Below are 11,509 nucleotides of genomic sequence, written 5' to 3'. Positions count from 1 at the left end.
GGCAAAGCAATGAGGGGCAGGCACTAACATAAAAGAAGAGAAAATGGGATTGTAAGAATTTTAAGTGAATCCAAAGGAGGACATATAAAAAGAGTAAAGGGTACACAGAGAAAATGGAAAGCAAGTAGCATATGATACACATAAAACAAATGATATAAAAACATACATTAAGTTCAATCATCTATATATCTAACATTATAAACACTATTGTTAAGGAAATGAAATATTTAACTTTGTATATTTCTTCTTGCTTAGAACTTTTGAATGATTTTGTTTACTATAAGGATTGCTTCTAATATCATCAGTACATTATATAATGTACTGCTCCCTTTTTACATGTACTTCCTATAAAACCTCTTTAATCCAACAAATTATAGTTTATTTCGACTAAGATGCTGTTCTTTTTATCACTCTACCTTAAACAAGGCTAAATTTCCCTTTTTCTTAAAGGAGTCCATTCTGAAATTTTTGTCATAGTTAAAGCTTTATGGTCCCCATTTATGACAGAGTCTTTGTTTAGGACTGATGAGATACTCTACTTCTCTGCAACCTGTCTCTAGATTGCCTGGAGACAAAGCCACAGAGTTCTTTCTGTCTCTACTTCCCTAATATTGTAGGTATATGCACTTGTAGTGCAGAAATTTCTTCATAGCTAAAAAAAACAAAAAGGATACTGAAATAGCTGAAATTTTTGAAAGTAGAGTCATAAGACTCAAGAAGTAAATAAAAATTTCAAGACTTTGTAAGAAAAAAAAACCCAACGGTAATATCAATAAGTTCCTGAAAGTTAAAAGACCATAAGGCCCTTCATGAAGGATGCATAGAAGATGTAACAACTGTTAGAGATGAGATGCTCTGACCTGTCTAGCTATCTACAAGTTTTGAATGGCGTGTTAGGCATGCGGTTTTCATCAGTCATCACCTATATTTTATCAACTTTTCAGTCATGTAGCCATCTTTGAGTTATGAATACTCCTATATGCAACTCTAATAAACTCACTGTTATATTAGCTTTTCTTGAGTTGAGCCATTATATTTGTCTGTTGTCTGTGACACAGATAGGTGAATAGACATTTGTTCACTTATCTCCAGGAAAGGTTGTACAATACAAAAGTGCTGCTCTGCTTAGTTTTCTTTTTAATATAGCTTCTTGGGGATACAACCCACACCCTCATGTCCATATGGTAAACACTTTACCAAATGAACCACCTCTCCAACCCTGAAGAATGCTTCCTTGCTTTTGGCTTAGATATTTGGCAGCCTGTCTATCATTAGTTCTTAGTACATCAGAGAATCCACAATGGTGGAATTCTGGTATTTCTGTACTTGGTATTTTGCAGAAGGTAGAGTAGACATTCTTTAAGTTAATTTTTAATTGTAAAATAGAATCTTCTTAATGGTCTTATATGTTTGAATTTGACATTCTCTCTTATAGGAAAAGAAATTTATCTTCAGAAAACTTCCTAGAGTAGAAACTACCATATTGTAAAAGTAATTATTTTCCGAAGAATCACAATACTAATTTTAAATTTTAGTTTCATCAAGATGAACTGGAATTACTTTCATTTTTCTAAAACAATTTTCTCACCTACAACATGGTAATAATATTATAAGTGGCCAAAATGGAGGCTTATGGTATATAAAGTGTAAAGATCATCGATGCACTCCTGGTCAGCAGGAGCACTCAGTAAATGCTATCTAAAATTTTAACTATTAGCAGTAGTACGTAACAAAAAGCAGTATTAAAATCGTATCACCTGTGGACACTTAGTTAATTAGAAGCTGACCTCACATTTGAACACAGGTGTTTTCTCTCTCTTCCTTCCAGTACAAATTAATCCATCACAGAACAGTGAACAGTAATAATCAGACTCTAAATTGTATCATATTTCCTTTCTTCCTATACTTACATTCTGTTCCTCATGCAACAACTTGAATTCTCATTTAATTTATGACTTAAGCAACATAGAAATTATTCCCTACTGTATAAAATTATGAGTTTTTATTCCCTCAGTGTATACTAATGGCACTGAGTTATTCTGAGCCTGTGGTGATTATCTGAGAGAAGGCTTCATTAATATTAATAAACAAATGACAGTTGCATAACCTTATAACTCGAAACTTTAACTTATTTTTAGTCCATGTACTTTTTCTAACTTCAAAACCAATTTGAATTGATTTAAGAAGAGCCTTATGATACATTTTGATTATAGGTAATATTGCAATATATATATATATATATATATATATATATATATATATATATATATATATATATACATATATATTAAAAATGTTAAACAGCTTTCAAAGAATCCACTAAATATAAATATTTTGAAACAGAAAATTAAATGCATTAATAAATATACATTATTTCACTTAAGTTTTGTTAATCTTGGGTATCTGTTAAGATACATTATCTCTATCCAACATATGATATTTAATATAAATTCAGTAATCTGTATCAACACTTTCTAGACAAGTAGCATAATAAAAATTTATAGCTTTGGTCCACTGCTACCTAAGTTTCAGAAAGACCATACTTAGACAGCAAATATGCTTTCATGTCAGCCCATTCAAACATGCAGACCCATTATTTCTGCACTAATACAGGAAAGGAAATGGACTGTGGATGAAGGCCATGTTAGATGCTGCCCTTGTACAAACAGAACCTGTGAAAAGAGTGGACAAGATTACAACTGAACATGCATCAACTAAAGAAACCAATAATATTCCCAAACAGAGTTCTCTTTGAACCAGAGGTTCAAAATTATCAGAAAAAATAATAAGAAAATAAGCAAAATTAAGAAAAAAAGGCCTTAGAAGCTGAAAGATACAGATTTCAGTGAATATGAATATGAAAGCAAGCAGTCCAGTGTGCTCACCTCAGAATGTGGACTATAGACCCATCAATGTGAACAGTTCAGATGAAAAACAGTGAATGTCAGCTTGGCAGATGTCTGAGGTGGGAGTCATACAAAGGCAGGGCCCCTTACCACAGAAGCTGACCGAGTTATTCAGAGAACAAATTCAGTGCAACAGTTGGAGCAATGGATTAAAGTTCAGGAAGGGCGGCGTCTTGAAGAAGAGCCCGGGGGAGTAATTTCTTACCAAACACTGCAAAGAAATATGCCAAGCCACTGAGCCCATGTACTGGCCTGTTACCCTGAAGGTTCTGAACACTCCCAAGAAACAGCAAGACAAGACCTGATAGTATTTACACTGTGACCCTTTCTGGTCAAGAAAAGCCAGGGCCTGGAACAGAAGCAGCAGTCCATGAAGGATGACAGCATGTGGCTGCTATAGGAGTGGCAGCAGCGCCAGTTTCACTGCAAGCCGAGCACCCTTCCTCAGCATAGCTGCATGAGCAGCCCAGAAGCCATGGGGAAAGTTTGTACCAGACAATGTACCCCACCCACACGTCACCTTCCCATGGGTTGGGAGCTGCTTAACAGGGGTTCTCCCCTCAACGGACATACAGGTCTGAAGTGTTCTCACCAATCCAGAGAGGAGATAGGATGGTAGACCACAGGCACAGGGCTCATCATCCTAAGAATGTTTATGTACTTGAGAGAAGGTCAACGCCAGCTGGCTTAGCTTTACTGGCTGTTAGTCCTCAGAGCCTCCGAGGCAGAATGGTGAGTTTGATATTTTTGTTTCTCAGACGCTGGTTTTATTTGCTGCCCAGAAAGACATGATGCTGACATAATTTTTAAGAGTAAATTTTCAGACATCACCTACAGAAGAAAACAACCCTGCTTTGTGACAAAGATCCAACATCAGAAGAACATAGGCCCATAAAGCCATGTCAATGTCTTTGTGGCTGCCTTCTCCAAAGTGTCCAAATGCAGGAGAGAATTTAAAGTTTAAAAAAAAGTTTCACCTAATAATATCCGTGGCAATATGTAATGGAGAAAATAAAAATAAAATAAAGCTGCCATTCAGAAAAAAATGTTGAGTAAGAAATTTAATGTGTCTTATTTTGAAATTTAATATAAAAATTGATGAAAATAAATTGCCTTTCAGATGGGAAGAAGTGGGTAATTTATTAAGATATGCTGACTCTAGCACTCTGGAAAACTATTTTCTAATAACTCTGGATATATTTCTTGAGTTCTTTATATATTTTGGATATTAGCCCTTTGTCAGATGAAGGGTTGGTAAAGATCTTTTCCCAGTCCGTAGGCTGTCCCTTTGTTCTGTTGACAGTGTCCTTTGACTTATAGAAGCTTTTCCAGATTCATGAGGTTCCATTTATGAATTGTTGATCTCAGAACCTGAGCTGTTGATGGTCTGTTTAAGATTTGTCAAGAAATTAAATACCACCAAACCAAATATCCCAATTAAAATATGGGATACAGAACTAAACAGAGAATTCTCAAAGGAGGAATATCAAATGGCTAAGAAACACTTAAATGAATGCTCAAAGTCCTTAGTCATCAAGGAAATGCAAATCAAAAGAACTCTGAGATTTCATGTTACACACATCAGAATGACTAAGATCAAAAATTCAAGTGGCAGTAAATTTTGGCAAGGAGATGAAGGAGAGCACTTCTCTATTGCTGTGGGAGTGCAAACTTGTATAGCCACTTTTGAAATCAATCTGGTGCTTTCTCAGAAAATTGGGAATAGTGCTACCTAAAGACCCAGCTATTCCACTCCTGGGCATATACCCTAAAGATGCTCCACCATGCAACAAGGGCATTTGCTCAACTATGTTCATAGCAGCCTTAATTCTAACAGCCAGAATCTGGAAGCAACCTATGTGTCCTTCAACTGAAGAATGGATAATGAAATTGTAGTACATTTACACATGGAATACTATTGATCTATCAAAAACAAAGAAATCCCAGACCTGTCCTTGAGTTGTATACAGCTTGAACTCATGTAAGCTTTGCCCATGCAGCCTTGCTTAACTCCCAGAATACAAAGTGTACGATGCTCTAATTAAAGTTAGCTATTGCAAGAAACTTTAGTCCACCATCATATTTATCTTCCACTCTTCCAGGTCCACCCTTCCAACTGGAGCAGTAATATTAGTATACATTAAAAGATGATATATCCTGCGTTAGATAACTTTAGTACAAAAAGAAACTACCAGATAGAAGAAAGATGAAAGAAAAAAAGGAAAGGCGAAACTCAGAGAAAGGAAAGAAAGTAAATTAAGGTCTTTATACAACTGGGAAGAAATAACACTACTACCACAAATTTGAACCAGATATGAAGAAAGCTTGATTTTTACTGAGGTGCACCTGAGAGTTGCTCAAGGACTGCCTCCTAAAATGGATGAAAGAGAGAAGGCCAGAGGATGAGAGTCTTAAGACCTTTTTTGTTTTGTTTTGTTCTTTGTTTTTTATTTCAAAGCTTTAAGTTTATAAGTTACAGCTTTTAAATCTATTCTCGTGTTTTCTTACTCACATGTGCATACCTATGTACAGTTTTATAAAAATAGAGTAGTCATATGCTGGGGGTACTTGCCTGTTTTTACAGTAAACTATTGATTTTCCTTCCCTCCTTTTACTTGGTTTCTTTGTTCATTTATAACTGCTGTGTTAAAACATGTAAACAGATAACTCATAGGTCACTTTTCACCTTTGTGTATGTTCACAGAATCAGAGAAAGATCTCATGCACATATACATAGTATGTATGTGCATATAACTCACAGAAATTCCTACACATTCTAAGTTATGATCAATTATTGTGCCTTTGTATTAAATTACAGTTGAAACATAGGAAGGTATAATCTTTTTGCAAATAGTAAAGTGAGTTTTAAGACTTATGTACAATCTGTAACCACCAAACAAATCAAGATATAGAATAATTCCATTCTCCCAAATGTCACTTTGTAGTTGACACCTCCCTCTCTCTCACTGCCCCCCCCCCCCCGTAATGTGGAAGAAAGAGGTTTGTTTTATTTTACAATTCCAACTTGTACTCATTCACTGTGGGAAAGTCAAGGTACGAATTTCAAAGAGCTAGTCACATCCCAAGCACAGCATAGAGCTGGGAGAATGGAGCGTAATGTGCTCGGTTGCTTGCTGGTGTTCAGCTGGATTTCTCCATTCATCCAGTTCAGGACCCCTCGCCTAGGGAATGATGCTGTACTCACTGGGGTGGGTCTTCACACATCAATTGAGACCATAGACATGCACACAGGAAAAGCCTGGGCTGTGAGACTCCATCTCAACAAACAAAGAAGCAAACAAATAATGTTCTTGAATAAAGATATATTATGTCACTACCCCTCCAGTGGAGTCTATGTGACAAATGTTACCACAGAACAGAGGTGATGACCACTACCAATGGGGAGCTTCCTGGAATGACTCTGATGTAATTGCAATCCCTCTCCTTTTTCTCTTATCACTTATTGTTTGGGAACATCTTGACTGTTTTTCTGAATGTTTTCGCTTTCCATCTTGTCTTTATTTTCCTTATCAAGGAATATTTCAGACGTAACTGAGTTGCTAGGTGACCCTTTACTTGAAACTGCAGCTAAGGGTCATTCAGTCAAGTTTACCACTAAGTCCCCTTCTACTTGTTAATGAAAACATAGCTAAGAATTAATCATAATTCATATTATGACTTACAAATAAAAATTTGAGTAAGACTCCAGATAGTGGTGGATGAGCTAAGAAAACAAAATGTCTTGACTCACAGATGTTTGGCTTAATGAGAGAATATTGACCTCTGATAAAGAGAGCACATGCACTGACACTAATTTAGAGACTTATGAATGATTGCTCAAGATTGAGGACAACATAATTACACTACATCCTGTATATTTAATTGTATGTAAAAATAATGTAACCATGCATGTACAACCCCATTTTGAAATGTGTATATAAACCTGGCTTGCTTCTATCCAAAATACACTCAAAATCAAACAGCACCTCTGGGTTTGTTTCTGTTTGTCACTCTCCATATCTTCTGCACACCGACACTTCGAGAACTCCCGACCCAAGGATCTATACCTGACTGAGAAAGTTGTCAGCAATATTAAAAATATAGGCCAATCCACTATGAATGTAACATGTATAGTACTCATTATTCTCATGCTTGGCACATGGTTCTCCCTGCTGTATGTAGTTCGTTTTATATATGTGTAATAAAATAAAAGTATTAAAAAATATAAACAAAAAATTAGTGATCAAATAAACATCCCATTTTAGAACGCAGTAATATAAGAGGTTGTTATTGAGTGTATATGTGTGCTTGTTTGTTTTTCCCTCTCTTCATATGGGTCCTTATGGACATTTAACTAAATTTTCTTTGGATATGAACATAAGAGATGATATAGAAATAAGAATTCAACATAATTATTTATAACTGAAGTTTATTTACAGTGCTACCTATATGTATACCAAAAAAGGGATAAAGATATGAGGTAGAGATACATCCTTTTCATTTAAACACCTCTTGGACTTCTTCAAACTGTTTTATTTCTACAAATAAATAAGTGATCTGATAAGACAGAATAAGTATGAAGTATGAAGATGTCCTTTCCTGAGGACTTTCTATTAGCTGGTGAAACCAACAGGTTTATTATAAAAATTGGATACAACAACTCAGGCTAAACCTTTCTTCAGCAAGGAGCTGTTGTGGACTTCTTAGTTTTAAAATGATGGTAGAATAAGCGTTCATAGACAAAGATGTAGGGAAATAATTTGACATTTTCATAGTGAAGTTATTTGTACTCTAAGGAGGCAAATGACACTGATGAAATTCTACCTCAAAGACCTGATGTGGTAAGTGAAATTCTGATGTTGCCACTGTTTTAGAGGGTACTAGACTCAAAAAAAAAATTCTGTGAACTGTTGTATTTATCATTTAGAACTCCCCATAGATGCAAAAAAAAAAAAAAAAAAAAAAAAAAAAAAAAAAAAAACCATGGGAAATTAATGGACAAGCATCCTTCCCTTTGGTACTTTATGGTGATGACTTTTTTTTGGTTTATATAGAAATCCTTTGGAAGGGTCCATATATGTACTTGAACAAAATAGCCTATGAGAGGATGAAAGCATAGAATATGGAGAGCAAGAGATGGGACAAGGACACAAGAAACCCTCTGTTAGAATCAGCAGTTAGAATAATTTGTTAGGGCCTTGAAAAATCATTAATGCTCTTTATGCCTTTCTCAATAATGCTGTATGTTACCAATTTAAGATTATCTTCAGGTATGTGTCTTATTTACTATTATGTTGTTGTGAAGAGATATTATGACTGAGGCATTCAATAGGTGGGCTTGCTTAAAATTTCAAAATAGAAGGTGAATACATGGCATTATGGTGGGATGCAAGGCAGGAGACAGTCAGGTCTTGCTCTGGAGCAGTATCCAAGAGCTTATATGTTTGTTCGTTGTGGCATACAGAGAGAGACTGGGGTTTTTGGAAACCTCAAAGACCACCGCTAGTGACATATCTCCTCTGACAAGGCTATACCTCCTAATCTTTCCTAAACTTATCCACCACCTAGAGACCAAGCATCCAATATGAGCCTATAGGTGATATTTTCAATCAAACCATCACAGTACGTTACACTTAATACTGGAATACAGTCAATATCCTTCATAACTTTCAGTAATCCACAGTCTCCTGTAGAAAACTGTTCTTCTCAAATTTCTTGAGACAATTGAGGCATTTATTTTTTCCAGTACACTTCTGTTTTTATAAAAACATAATCAAATATAGAGACCTTTAAAAATACTGAAGAAAAAAGTTGAGGTAGAGCGTAGTGACTCGTGTGTGAATCAAGTCCTAGCACTAAAGATGCTGAAGCAGGATGGTTGGGCGCTCAAGGACAGACCATGCTGCAAAGTCTGAGACATTCTTTTTAAAAAGTGAGTAAATTAGTAATCCTAATATTAAAGATAATGTTCACTGGCCACACACTTTATTATAAGCATAATGAAGAGTGTTTGAGAACTCAGATCTCACAATGAACTGTCATGGAGGAAATGCATTCTCTACCTTGGAGACTTTAATTCTTCCATAAAGTGTATGCCTGGAAATTGTTCTATAGAATTGTGTTAGTATTTCCACCTATGAGACACATTCCTCATGGCCACTCTATTGTTTTCTTATTGTCAAATAAGAACATGTTACTAATGTTCATAATATTTATTTTCCTAATGATTATTTTCCAATATTTTGATTATGATAGGTATTGAAAATATTTCACAAGAAAATTATCTCATTTTTGATATATGTACTATTTATTAGAGTCTAATTTATTTTCTATTAGAAATAAACTATGTGCATTCAAATGATAAATGCATTCACTTTTGAGGAATACAGTTCGCCAATACCCATTTAGCAAAGATATCATATAATAACTTTACAGAAAAAAATCATGTAATTAAGATTTTAAAATAACAATGGAGTGTATCTATTATATAACATGGTTATTTCAGTAAACCTATGCTAATTGAGCTATTTTTCATGTTGTGTTGCCAAATAACAAAGCTATCACAAAATGCTGTCTATTTTCTTAAAAACAGTGACATGAACTTATTTATATTCAAAGTTTTAAGAACTTACTTTTCAAACTTTGTAGAAAAGAAATATTTGTAGAAAGTGACTGCTATTTTTCACAGTGTCAAGCTGCTCTTTGTTAAGCTTTAAATGTGTTTTTTTTTTCTCCTGTGCTGTAGTTGAAATAAGTTGTCGGATTACAAGACAAAGAGAGAGAGAGAGAGAGAGAGAGAGAGAGAGAGAGAGAGAGAGAGAGAGAGAGAGAGAGAAGAGAGAAGAGAGAGAGAGAGAATAGTGAAGTAGCAAAACTGTAATACAATATTATACTTTGCAAACCTATGCTTTAGCGTAATCATCACAAGAAATAATAACTGCAATCATGATTGCATACTTGATAAATCAAATTGTACTAGAGAAAGCTTCACGAGTCAAAAATGACATTTCTGCTTCTCACCAGATTGAAAGCGTAGCCGAGTCATACCCCATGGTACGAGGCACTGCAATGAAGAAATGGCTTAAGCTGTATCCTAGGGTTTGGAGACCTTGTTCTAAGAGGAGGGCCAACCTCAGTGGCAGGCTGGCTCTTCCAAACCAAAGGGAGTAGCATAGGATATCTTAACTGACTTTGTTTACAATTGGAAAAAGAAATTAATTTTTTAGTTGATTCTTAAGGTTGCTGTAAAAAACACAGACCATGGCTTTTGAACCAGCTTCTTCACAGAGACTGTTGACAACCAGATTATATATCTCCTTGTGATCATATGTATTTCATAAGGACTCTGAGCCTACTTCAAATGTAAACCAGTTTTCTAAATTTTGATTGTAAATACTTTAAAATTTGTATTTATTTTCTTTTTAAATTATAATTTATTTACATTACTATCAACAAAATTAAGGGGAGAGTCCCTTGAAAATGAAAGCTTTATGCCTGTCTTCTAAAGAATAATGAAATAGAAGAATATAGCTTATGATCCCCAAATGCACCTTCTCCTTTGAATTTCTCTCTTTTTCTTCATCTCTTTCTCTCCTCCCCACTTTGCTCACCAAATTATGTATCAAGAATATTCTCCACAGTTGAGTGGAGAGTGTGATACGACTTTCTCACGTACTCTGGTGCCTCACATTTGACCATGTACCCTGGAGGGGGAGACCTGGTGGCACTCAGAGGAAGGACAGCAAGTAGCCAAGAAGAGACTTGATACCCGATACCCTATGAGAATATATAGGGGGATGTAATCCCCCTCAGGAACAGCCATAGGGGAGGGGAATAATGGGAAAATGGGGGGGGGGAGGAATGGGAGGATACAAGGGATGGGATAAGCATTGAGATGTAACAAGAATAAATTAATAAAAAAAATAATGTAAAAAAAAAAAAAGATTTTCCATGCCTAAATGACTTCTAAAATTTTCTTTCTTTTATTCTTTTGTTGTTCTTATCTGAACTTGTGTCTTTCTTCCTTTTGTAAAATATCATATGCAAGTATTTTAAAGCAGAATCTTTCATGTTCACCCACACTCTCATATAAATAAATGTTTCTCTAAGGCATTATTTCAAGATAATTATTAAATCATGCTACTGAATAAAGGACATGTAAAATTTTGTTTTTACATTCAATTGCTTTAGATCAAGATATTAGTAATTATTACAAACATCTTGCTCAAAACATTTTGAAAAACCTTTGTGCTTGTTTCAAACAAGATTATTCTTTGGCTTGCAGGTCTAATGGATATTTTCACTCTCCATTTTCAATTTATTGGATTGACAATGTACACTAATGATGCTTCTCTATCTCACTAGTCTCAAAGGAAATCCAGATAGAGTTTCTCAGCCTTTAATGTTGATTCATGATAGGTGCATATATTGAGCAAGATCTGTTCCCTCAGCTCATTTTTGCTCTAAAGTTTAATATTGTAATTTAATAAAAACGGCTTTGCAGCTCTGAAAGCTAGCCTGGTAAAGAGATATATGTATTTCAAAGCTGATTCAGGTTCAAAGTTAAAACAAGATTTTTTTCTATTGCCATGTCCATCTTTCCC

At 35.0% G+C, this 11,509-nt stretch overlaps 1 pseudogene; it reads left to right on the top strand.

The window, feature by feature from the left end:
• The first annotated feature begins 1,300 nt into the window (after positions 1 to 1,300).
• Positions 1,301 to 3,698, top strand: LOC127187475 (pleckstrin homology domain-containing family A member 5-like; annotated as a pseudogene).
• Positions 3,699 to 11,509: the final 7,811 nt, after the last annotated feature.

This window comes from Acomys russatus, chromosome 1 (assembly GCF_903995435.1).
Source record: "Acomys russatus chromosome 1, mAcoRus1.1, whole genome shotgun sequence".
Classification (NCBI taxonomy): Eukaryota; Metazoa; Chordata; class Mammalia; order Rodentia; family Muridae; genus Acomys; species Acomys russatus.
This window is presented reverse-complemented; position numbering and strand designations above follow the sequence as displayed.